This window comes from Budorcas taxicolor, chromosome 20, assembly GCF_023091745.1.
Source record: "Budorcas taxicolor isolate Tak-1 chromosome 20, Takin1.1, whole genome shotgun sequence".
NCBI classification, from domain to species: domain Eukaryota; kingdom Metazoa; phylum Chordata; class Mammalia; order Artiodactyla; family Bovidae; genus Budorcas; species Budorcas taxicolor.
The window spans coordinates 71176427-71187782 of NC_068929.1; the positions used below are offsets into that span (position 1 = coordinate 71176427).

The following is an 11356-nucleotide window of genomic DNA, read 5'->3' on the forward strand; positions in this document are numbered from 1 at the left end:
GAATAGTAAAGACTTAATCCAATTGTTAAACTTTTGAGATGAGGTTAGTAATTTTTCTGGAATTATGTTGTTGCAAGTTTTTATTTTTCCATTCTTTAATTTAAATTCTGAACTGACTTAGATGTCTGCATTTTCTGATTTTCTCAGAAATTCTACTGCTCATTTTCTCATGAAAATAATTCCGTTGTCAGTGGCTGCTGACCACCTGGATTTCATGTCTCTCAATATTATTGTTTAATATATTTATATAATAGTGCAGCCATGAAAGTAAAAGACACTCCTTGGAAGAAAAGTTATGACCAACCTAGACAGCATATTGAAAAGCAGAGACATTACTTTGCCAACAAAGGTCCGTCTAGTCAAGGCTATGGTTTTTCCAGTGGTCATGTATGGATGTGAGGGTTGGACTATAAAGAGAGCTGAGCACTGAAGAATTGATGCTTTTGAACTGTGGTGTTGGAGAAGACTCTTGAGAGTCCCTTGGACTGCAAGGAGATCCAACCAGTCCATTCTAAAGGAGATCAGTCCTAGGTGTTCTTTGGAAGGACTGATGCTAAAGCTGAAACTCCAGTCCTTTGGCCACCTCATGAGAAGAGCTGACTCATTGGAAAAGACTCTGATGCTGGGAGGGATTGGGGGCAGGAGGAGAAGGGGACGACCGAGGATGAGATGGCTGGATGGCATCACTAACTTGATGGACATGAGTCTGAGTGAACTCCGGGAGTTGGTGATGGACAGGGAGGCCTGGCGTACTGCGATTCATGGGGTTGCAAAGAGTCGGACACGACTGAGCGACTGAACTGAACTGAATTGAATAGACTGTTATCATGCAAGTAATTTATATGAAAACAATAATTCGTTGCTAATAATTTACAAATAACTACTTCAACTTTAATGCATGCCTAAAATCTTTCATCAGACCAATTTCTACAACACAGTCTTCAGGACTTCTAGGAATTCACTGCTGTGACACAGTCTTAAACAGATTTCCCTGTCACAGACACAGTTGTAATAACCACTGATGAAATCCTGAAGAATGTTGATATATTGAAATGTGCTTTGAGAACCACATTTTTTATTTCAAACTTTATTGAAGATCTTTTCAAACTCTGTGTTAACCAAAGAATTGGTGACAACTTGATGGATGTTGTGCCCTTATAAATGTTTCTTTATGGAGTTATTAGAAATCCTCCCCTCTTGGTATGTCTTGCGCTTCTGTGGTTCTCTCTCTAATGCGAAGAGTGATTCTGAGGGACAGGCAACTTTGTGATCAGATCTGGCCTCAGCAAAGGTTGACTATGAAGCACTAGCCATTAAAGTGAACTTCACTCCTTGTTTTAATTAGAACGAACTTAGGCACTCTGCCACTGTGAATTTACATCTGGCAGGTTTTAGGGGAGATTGAGACACTTTGAGGGAGATCTATAAACATCTTCCACGCTGAATATTGAGTTATTAGTTTATCTTCACTTTTTCAGGTACAAGCTTCTATACAGAAGTGAATTTTCGGCACAATTGACAAAATCCCTCTGGGATTAGAAACCTCCTCTAGGAGCTCTGTATATGCCCGAAGACTAGGAGTTTAGCAAAGCTGTACTGGGGAAAACAAAACAAAACAATAAAAAAGTGTGTTATAAGCCATGCATCTCCCATTACCCTGGAGCACCTGTGATTCCACAAACAAGCCCACCAGGGTCCTCTTTCTGCCTTTGTAATTGGGAGCCTTTTTGTGTTTTTTTACACAGAATACTCTTTTGCACTTAAATTTTCATGTACATTTCTGTTGGAATGCCACATTTTGAGAGTCTACATTCTTGAGTAAATAAATGTAAAAACTTACACTATTTAAACTGTCTTGTTAAAATCTATTATCTGATGTTTCCATTGCACAGAGAAAGACTGACCATAATTACCAAGCTGTATCACTTTGCCAACAAATGTGTACAGTGTCAAAGCTATCGTTTTTCCAGTAGTCGTGTACAGATGTGAGAGTTGGTCCATAAAATAGGCTGAGTGACAAAGAATTGATGCTTTTGAGCTGTGGCGCTGGAAAAGATTCTTGAGAGTCCCTTGTATAGCAAGGAAATCAAACCAGTCAGTCCTAAAGGAAGTCACCTCTGAATATTCTCTAGAAGGACTGATGCTGAAGCTGATGCTCCAATACTTTGCCACCTGATGTGAAGAACTGACTCATTGGAAAAGACCCTGATGCTGGGAAAGACTGAAGATAAAAGGAGAAGGGGGAAGCAGAGGTTGAGATCGTTAGGTAGCATCACCTACTCAATGGACATGAATCTGAGCAAACTCTGGGAGATAGTGAAGGACAGGAGAGCCTGGCGTGCTGCGGTCCATGGGGCCTCAAAGAGTCAGATATGACTTAGCGACTGAACAACACCAGCAAAGTTTCATACGCTGTGGAATAACTGATTGCCCTGTCTGTGTCCCACAAGGATTGTGGGCACCTTCCTGAGCATTGCCCTGCTGGGTGGGCTTTGCTGCATCCAGCCCCTCTATAGTGCACTTACCAAATGCATCTGCTCATCAGACTGAATGAATATCCCAACAGTTTTCATATTGTGCATCAGGTTAGCAGATTAGCCATGTAGTGACACCTCTCCCCCGCCCCCACCACCAGACATCTGAGATTTCCCCTGAATGAAGAATTCTCCATGGAAGTTCAGAACTACATTTGGCTGAATTGTCTCCAGGCCAAGGTATCGGTATTCGATGCTTCCAACCTCAGAAGTGTCTATCAAGACTCTGGTCTAGAGCAAAGAGAGGTATGTCTACGGCAAGCAGTAAGTTCAATTGCTAGCCAGACACGAAGCTTCTGATACGCTGATCATGTTACTTATGGCAGGCATAGTCATCCAGCCATTCATTTATTTTTTTAAAAAAATCATTGAAATATAGTTGATTTACAGTGTTGTGTTAGTTTTGGTGTTCAGCAAGGTGAATATAGATTCTTTTTCATTATAGGCTATTAAAAGATATTAACTATAGCTTCCTGTACTATACAGTAATTCCTTGTTAATTTATTTCATATATATATATATGTATATATATATATACTGTATATATTTAACCTCAAACTCCTAACTTATCTCTCCCCTTTCCCTTTCGGGAAGCATAAGTTTGTTTTCTCTGTCTGGGGGGCTGATTTTGTTTTGTAAATAATTTGATTTGTATAAAAACTAAAAATAAAGTTGTCATATGATCCAGCAATCCCATTTATGGGCATATATCTGGAGAAAACTCTAATTCAAAAACATACATGCACCCTAATGTTTATTTACATATAGCCAAGATTATTTACAATAGCCAAGACATGGAAGCAACCTAAATGTCCATCAACAGAGGAATGAACAAACGTGATGTGGTACATATATATGACGGAATATTACTCAGGCATAAAAAGGGAATGAAATAATACCATTTTCGGCAGCATGGATGGACCTAGATGGTCATACTGAGTAAAATAAGTTAGATAAAGAAGGACAAATATCATACGATATCAGTCATTCATGTACTCACTCCTTCAACAAACATTTATGTTAAGTCTGTTATGCTTGGGTCAGAGACACGTTGGACAGCGTACACTAGCCCTGATTTCTGGAAACCTGCAGCCCACTGGGGAGAAACTCTACCATCACACAGGTAATGCTTCAACAACTGCTCCAGTACGCGCTACAGAAGAGTGCACACTGTCCTGCGAAATTGCTCACAGGGTCCCTGCGGAGGACTGGAGGCTCAGGGAAACCTGTCTGAGGAGCTCTCACTTACAGGGAGATTCGAGAGCCACACCAAGCCTGCTTCGCTCTTCAGCTATAGCTGCATCCCGGCCTCATGCATTTTCTGTTGCTCATCTCTTCCACTCGCTGTTCACTCTCTGCCCCCTGCTTGCAGCGCCATGTGTGAGTGCTGTGTCTGTCCTGACGCCAGCCAAGGCTGCTCTGAAACCTGTGAGACAGTCACATGAATTTTAGAAATATCTGAATTGCATTTTTTAAATCAATGGAAATGATAAAATGAAGCAAAAGTCAAAAAAATAATTGGGAATCATTAGTATAAAGTCAAACACTGGTAGAGCAAGCGATGAAAATTTTAAACATACTAGGACTTCCAGAGAGAGAGAGAGAGAAAAGTAACAAATGGAAAGAAAATAATAATAGTATAAAATGCCTAAGTTGACCAAAAGAAACTTCTCTTCTGTTTAAGAAGTAATTCTGATCACCATAAAATATTAGTGAGGAAATGCACTTATGCATGTTCTGAAGAGAACCCTATGCTCCACTGAAAAAGATAAAACCTCAAGTCTGTCTTCCTTTTGCTTATTAAATAAATAATGTATTGCAAAATAAAGAAGGTTCAAATACTATCAGGCATGTCATTACTAAGTCACTCAGTTATATCTCACTCTTTGTGACTACATAGAGGTTCTTAAAAGTAATGATGCGTTCTCAGAAAGCCAAATACCAAACTATCAGAAAACCAAAGGCATTATTAATATAACCGTGGTGTTGGAAGACGAGTGTATAAGCACCCTGAAAGTTTTACCTAAGTAAAGGGTAAGTGGATGAAGAAAACAGCTCACTGTGAGAGCATAGTTATTGTTTTTTTATGCCTCATGAAAAAAATATCAGCTGAGTGGTTACTCTTAGAGGAGTGGGCTATTCAATATCAGAGGGGAAAATCATAATGATGTTTCCCAATACCTGTGTGGCAAAGGGAAGCAAGGATGGAAGAGAACTCAAAACCCACCAGAAAAAAAAAAATGGAGAAAGACTAGGAAAGAAAGAATATGTGCAAAATAGATGTTGGAAATAAAACTAAACACAATAATGTTGCATTCTTATAAAATTATATATGGTGTCATTTTGGGTCTTAAAAATTAAGCTAAACTAGCAAAAACAATGGTACTATATTCCCAAAGAGGCCTTCCCTAGAAGCTCAGATGGTAAAGCATCCGCCTGCAATGCAGGAGACCTGGGTTCAACCCCTGGGTGGGGAAGATCCCCTGGAGAAGGGAATGGCGACCCACTCCAGTATTCTTGCCTGGAAAATCCTGTGGACAGAAGAGCCTGGTGGGTCACAGTTCATGGGGTCACAAAGAGTCGGACACGACTGAGCAAAACATGCAAACACGCACATTTCCAAAGAAAGAGAGAATGAGATGGAGGAAAAGGAGATGGATGATGTGGAGAAAAGGGAAAAAGAATTGGAACAGTTGATGAAGAAAATGTCAAACAGAAGAAAATATAGCGTTTTATATACACATAAACATATAATTTAGCAATAATGACTGCATTAAAAGGTAACAAACTTTTTTAGTACGAAACACCTATCAAAGTTAATAATTCACTGATATGTGGACAATACACCAGACTCAGTGAAAGACACATTAGTATAGCTGAAGATGGTTCAATAGAAAATTTTAAAATTAAAATTTAGAGATAAAAATTAAGTAAAAGGCTAAAGAGTGTAAAAGAGATGTCGAGTACGAACAAGCATTAATCAATGTGTATCTAAGTTTTCAGAGAGAAGAAAGAGAATGGAAAACAAACCACATTTGAAAACAAAGAAACCTAAACAATTTCTAAATCATGTGAAAGATATCAACCCACAGAGTCAAGAAATTCAGTGAAACCAAGTTGAATGAATAGAAGGCAAATCTCATCGAGGCATACAAAAGTTAAACATAAAATAACTTGAGAGCAACAGAAATATAATATATATATAATGATGTTATCCTTCAAGAAAACAATAATAAGGATGACAGATGATTTCTGAACAGAGATAATGGAATCCAGAAGATAGGAGGATAACGTTTTTAAAACAGTGAAGGCAAAGAAATGGAAAACAGCCAAACAATTATTCTATATCCAGCAGATTTCCTTCATAACTCCAAGAGCAATGAAAATGTCTCAGAAAAACTGGCCACATACCTGCAATATTAGAAGCACTAAAGGACGTTCCTCAGGCCGAAGGCCAGTGATCCAGACTGAAACACAGAGATGGCTTGGGCATCCCCAGAAAGACACTGACCCCTGGCCTGTTGGCTTGGTTGTGAGACTGGTGTGGTTACGACAAGGATGGCATGACACGCCTGGAAAAGAGTGGCAATGTTTCCTCTTGTTCATATATAATTTATCCTCACAAAGCAAATTTATCTTGAATTAAAATCAGGGATACTTTTGGAAAGTATTCTTTAAATTTTTCCAGGGAGTAACCATAAAGACAGAATGATAGAACTGAAAAGATATTCCATAGGTGCTGTTTAAAGTGTTGACTGGAGACAGTGCTGACAGATTGTCGATAAACTCTTTGAAAGAGGAAGTCACTCAGTCTTGTCTGATTCTTTGTGATCCCACGGACTACAGAGTCCATGGAATTCTCCAGGCCAGAATACTGGAGTGGGTAGCCTTTCCCTTCTCCAGGGATCTTCCCAACCGAGGGATTGAACCCAGGTTTCCCGCATTGCAGGTGGATTCTTTACCAGCTGAGCCACAAGGAAAGCCCAAGAATACTGAAGTGGGTAGCCTATCCCTTCTCCAGCAGATCTTCCTGACCCAGGAATTGAACCGGGGTCTCCTACATTGCAGATGGATTCTCTACCAAATGAGCCACTAAACAACAACAACAGGGGGCTTACCAATGGGCCCCTGATCAGATAGGACTACTGTCCATATAAGAGGAGACACCACACGTTCCCTGTCTCTTTCTGGCTTTCTCTGCACACCAAGGAAAGACCATGCAAGACACAGTGTTGTTGCGGTGGGGGGTGCCAGCTATAAGCCAGGAAGAGAGTTCTCACCAGAAACCAAGCAACTGGAGCCTTGATCTTGGACACCTAGCCTCCAGAACTGTGAGAGAAAGCAAACTTCTGTGGTTTCGGCCGCTCAGTGCACGGTATTTGTTGTGCCAGCCTAAATAGACTAGCACCCGGGGCATCTGTACTGCCTCCTCCCTCAAACGAAGTCTAAAGGGGCTGAGGTATCATCATCCTAACTGGCCGGTTAGCATGGATACTACACAACTCCTGCTGTGGTTCAGCATCCATAATTCAGCATCACCCATGTTTTGTCCTATAACAACAACACTTAACTTTAAGCATTTATGTGTAATTTTCAGTTCATGGGATTACAGGAAATGAAGAGCAAATTAATGGGCCCCAAGAGGAAGCAGAAACAAATTTAAAATGTGGCTCTTTCAGCAGGATATCAAGCAAAGCCTCTTTGACATTTCGTGGGTTTTGTTTCTTTAAAGGTTCTGCTATATATATTTTTTTAAATAGAAATGACTAATGGGAAACAACAAATGTAAAGCTTGTCCTAGATTCTGACAACTCAAATGGAAAAAGCAATTTTAAGCTCAATTAGGTAAATTTAAATATAATCTGGGTTTTGAAAGCTAAAAGATCATCCCTCAAAAAAAGAAAGCAAGAGCTTTGATAAGAACATACACTAACAGATCTTGTTTTGATAAGATACATGTGTTTGTGTGTATTTACACAGGAAATAAACTAGATGATTAGTTATAATTTGAAAGATTAGTGATGATCTCTGAATGAGAAGGAAATGACTATTCAGTTTTGCTTGTTTCTATTTTCTAGTTCTACAATTTCTATAAAGATAAATGCTGTTGGTAATCAGCTCCTTTGAGGAACATATTCTATCTGTTCAGTTCACTTCAGTCACTCAGTTGTGTCCGACTCATTGTGACCCCATGGACTGCAGCATGCAAGGCTTCCCTGTCATCACCAACTCCCAGAATTTGCTCAAACTGATGTCCATGGAGTCGGTGATGCCATCCAACCATTTCATTCTCTGTCATCCCCTTCTCCTTTCTTCAATCTTTCCCAGCATCAGGGACTTTTCCCATGAGTCAGCTCTTCACATTAGATGGCTAAAGTATTGTAGCTTCAGCTTCAGCATCAGTCCTTCCAATGAATATTCAGGACTGATTTCCTTTAGGATTGACTGGTTTGATCTTGCAGTCCAAGGGACTCTCAAGAGTCTTCTCCAACACCACTGTTAAAGAGCATCAATTCTTCGGTGCTCAGCCTTCTTTATGGTCCAGCTCTCACATGTATCTCTCAGTAGCTGCCAGCTATTGACCTCTCTTCATTTCACTAAAAAATGTAATCCCTAAATTATTGTGTTTCTGTTGATTTTTGGTTGTGGCATATTCTTTGATGAATTCAACATTTGTAACAATGGCGTATATACCCCAGGGCCTCAGAACTCTGTAAGCTTCTCTTCATCTGTCTCACTTGAGCCACTCCGTCTAAGAGTTGCACGCATGACTTTGTCAGTCTCAATAAGAACACAGGCTCTGAAATTTTGATTCAACTATCCCATTCTACATAAGTATCTTCCTCGTCACACTGAGGGCACTTCCTATGAATGAGGTCTCCTTTTGCTGACCCAACTTGTTTTTCCCATTTTCGCTCTCCTTCCTGTTTTCAGCTCTTTTCTCTAGCTATCACTCTCTGGGATATACCACTATCACAACCTCTTAAAAACACCTTATTTTCCTTGACGCTTCCTTTTTTTTTTGGGGGGGGGGGTCACACTCATCTGTAGAAAGCCAAACAAAGCCTCAAAAACCCAACTACTTTCCATGTTCAGAAGCAGCAGAACATGCCCAGAGAGAAATGCTTAACTGTGCTTACTGCTATGCTTAATTTCATGATACAGTTCTCAAAGTGACTCTCAGATCTCTTCCAGTTTTGATTATCCTTCAGTTTTCTTCCTACTCTTCCAAACCACAAGTCCCCACCTTCTCTGCATTTGAAAGTATTTTACTCTCAGCTGATGACCTTTCCTTACTTGCCCTTGGGAATGTAAGTGCACCCAGACCGACTTCTCTCACTGTTCCATGACCCGCGTCCTGCAGTCACTCCACCCTCTGACTTTCTAGGATGGATGGTATTTCTCTGTGCCCATCCATGTAACCCCCAACAAGGCAAAGAGTGCTTCTGGTCACCTTTAGAGTGAAATCCAGACCCCTCAGCCCGCTTCCCTCCTGCCGCTTTCTTGCCCTGCTATGCAGCTTGTTCACCAGGCTCTACTCACATCAGCGCCATCATGTCTTTCGTCCTTGTCTTGGGGCCTTTGTGTTGGCTGATCCACCAACAGGAAAACTCAACTACGTGTCCGGGCAAGGTTGTTTCCTTTTCAGATCCTGCAAGACACAGCTTCAGGGTCACCATCTCAGAGAGACCTTTCTTAATATCGCAGATAGGAATGGTGCTTCCTAGGACATTCTCTCACATATTTCTTTTCTCTGTTTTCTTTCTTCCCTTTCCTCCCTCTCTCCCTTTCTTCCTCCCTCCCATCCTTCCTTCCTCCTTCCTTTCCTTCTTTCCTTCCTTCCTTATGGAATGCAACCATAGTCTGTTTGTCTTTACAGAACTAAGAGTGATGTGATGGGAGACACTGAAATGTGTCTCCATAACAGATCTCCCAGAAGACGGCATACTAAGTGCTGTGGGAGCCATGCCACCTCAAACACCTTCATCAGAATGGAAAATCGTTTTTGACCTTAATTCATTTTGTTGGAAAACCAAGTCTTATTATTAAATTGAAATTCATTTATTATTAAATTTTAAAAAAAATTAAATTAAGTGCAAACTGTGACTTTAAAACTAGATTCTAAATTGAGTCCCATATTTATTTTTTTGACTCAACAAGATGTGTGCTGACCACATGCATGGACTCTGCTATGTGTCCATAACTCCAAAAGTAATAGGAAGATTTCTTAGAAGTCCCTTTATGCAGTTCCTCCGTTAGTCAGGAGTCTACATTTGGTGCACACTTAATTGCATACCTTAGACCCTGCTTGGTGTGTTTGAAGCAGTGGTTGCTGGAATAACCTGGTACAGGATGTCTCCGGAGAACAGGAGAAAGTGGAACGCAAGGCTGCTATGTGGAGTTAAGATCTCATCTCTGCTCTCTTGCTTCCCAGGACACTAAGCGAAGAGCAGTGGGGATTAGGAAGCCTGCTGCCCAGGGATACTCTCGATTCAGGTACGGCACAAGACGTGAGAGCATGCACCCTCCTGCAGCCTCTGAGGAAAACAGTCCGTTCCTAGAAGTCAAGCCAACAGTTATATTTTCTGACTTTGATCTCAAGTAGGTGAATTAACCTCTTGGTAATAAGACTGTTTCTCTAAAGCAAAGTGTCTTTAGTAGCTTACTTTCTTTGCCTAATCACTCCTTCCTACTGCACAGATTCTCATTACCAGAGGTAAAAGTCAAATTGTATCCGACTCTTTCTTACCCCCTGGACTATACAATCCATGGAATTCTCCAGGCCAGAATACTGGAGTTGGTAGCCCTTCTCCAGGGAATCTTCCCAACCCAGGGATCAAACCCAGGTCTCCTGCATTGCAGGTGGATTCTTTACCAGCTGAGCCACCAGGAAAGACCAAGAATAATGGAGTAGCTAGCCTTTCCCTTTTCCAGGGGATCTTCCCGACCCAGGGATTGAACCCAGGTCTCCTACACTGCGGAGGATTCTTTATCAGCTGAGCCACCAGGAAAGCCCTATTCCCAGAGAGTCCATCTTCTTCATTCCGTTTCGGAAACTCTCTGGCATTCAACTAGTGACAGGGCTAGATAGAGCAGGTGCTTAAAAATAGAGCAGATACTGTGTTTTTTACAAGAGAAATGGAGGGAAAAGGGGGAGGGAACAGGAGAATGAAAGGGAGGGAGAAAAAAAAAGAGATAAAAATGATGGCTATTCCCTAATTACAAAGAGGGCTTTCTGAGATATTCTTTTCTTTTTGGTTTTCTTCTTTCAAGTTTGGTTGCTTTACAGTATTGTATAAGCTATAGGTGCACCGTGTTATTTTATACATAGCAGCTGAGCTTCTTAATCTCCTCCCCTGTCATCTCTCTCTCCCTGCCCCACTGGTAACACTTAATTTCTTCTCTGTATCTGTGAGTCTGCTTCTTCTTCTTCTTTTTTTTTTTTTAATAAAAACTATGGAAAGCAGTACACATGTTCGTGCCATTCTTGCACAGGGGTCATGCTAACCTCTGTATAATTCCAGTTTTAGGGCAGAGGCAAGCACCGAAATATTCTCAATATTTATCGAAACTAAAGCCCAATTATTCCTCTTTATTAAATGACTTATTTAAACACATTTAACCACAATGGGGCCTATATACAGTAAAGCACCTCAAAATGTATGAAGAAATAAATTCCAATTTAGTGAACTGAACTCATACTAAATAAAATATAAAGATGGGCAATTCATAAGCAACAATTTTTTTCTTTCCGCTAACACAGCAAAATAAAAGGCTGTTTTTTGAAATACCTATATTAATTTTGATGTATATAACAAATT

General features: G+C 40.5%; 1 non-coding gene across 1 annotated transcript; it reads right to left on the reverse strand.

The window, feature by feature from the left end:
• Positions 1-10985: 10985 nt before the first annotated feature.
• Positions 10986-11090, reverse strand: LOC128066306 (U6 spliceosomal RNA). Its single transcript, XR_008201207.1, has one exon. It is a non-coding gene; the product is annotated as a U6 spliceosomal RNA (small nuclear RNA).
• Positions 11091-11356: the final 266 nt, after the last annotated feature.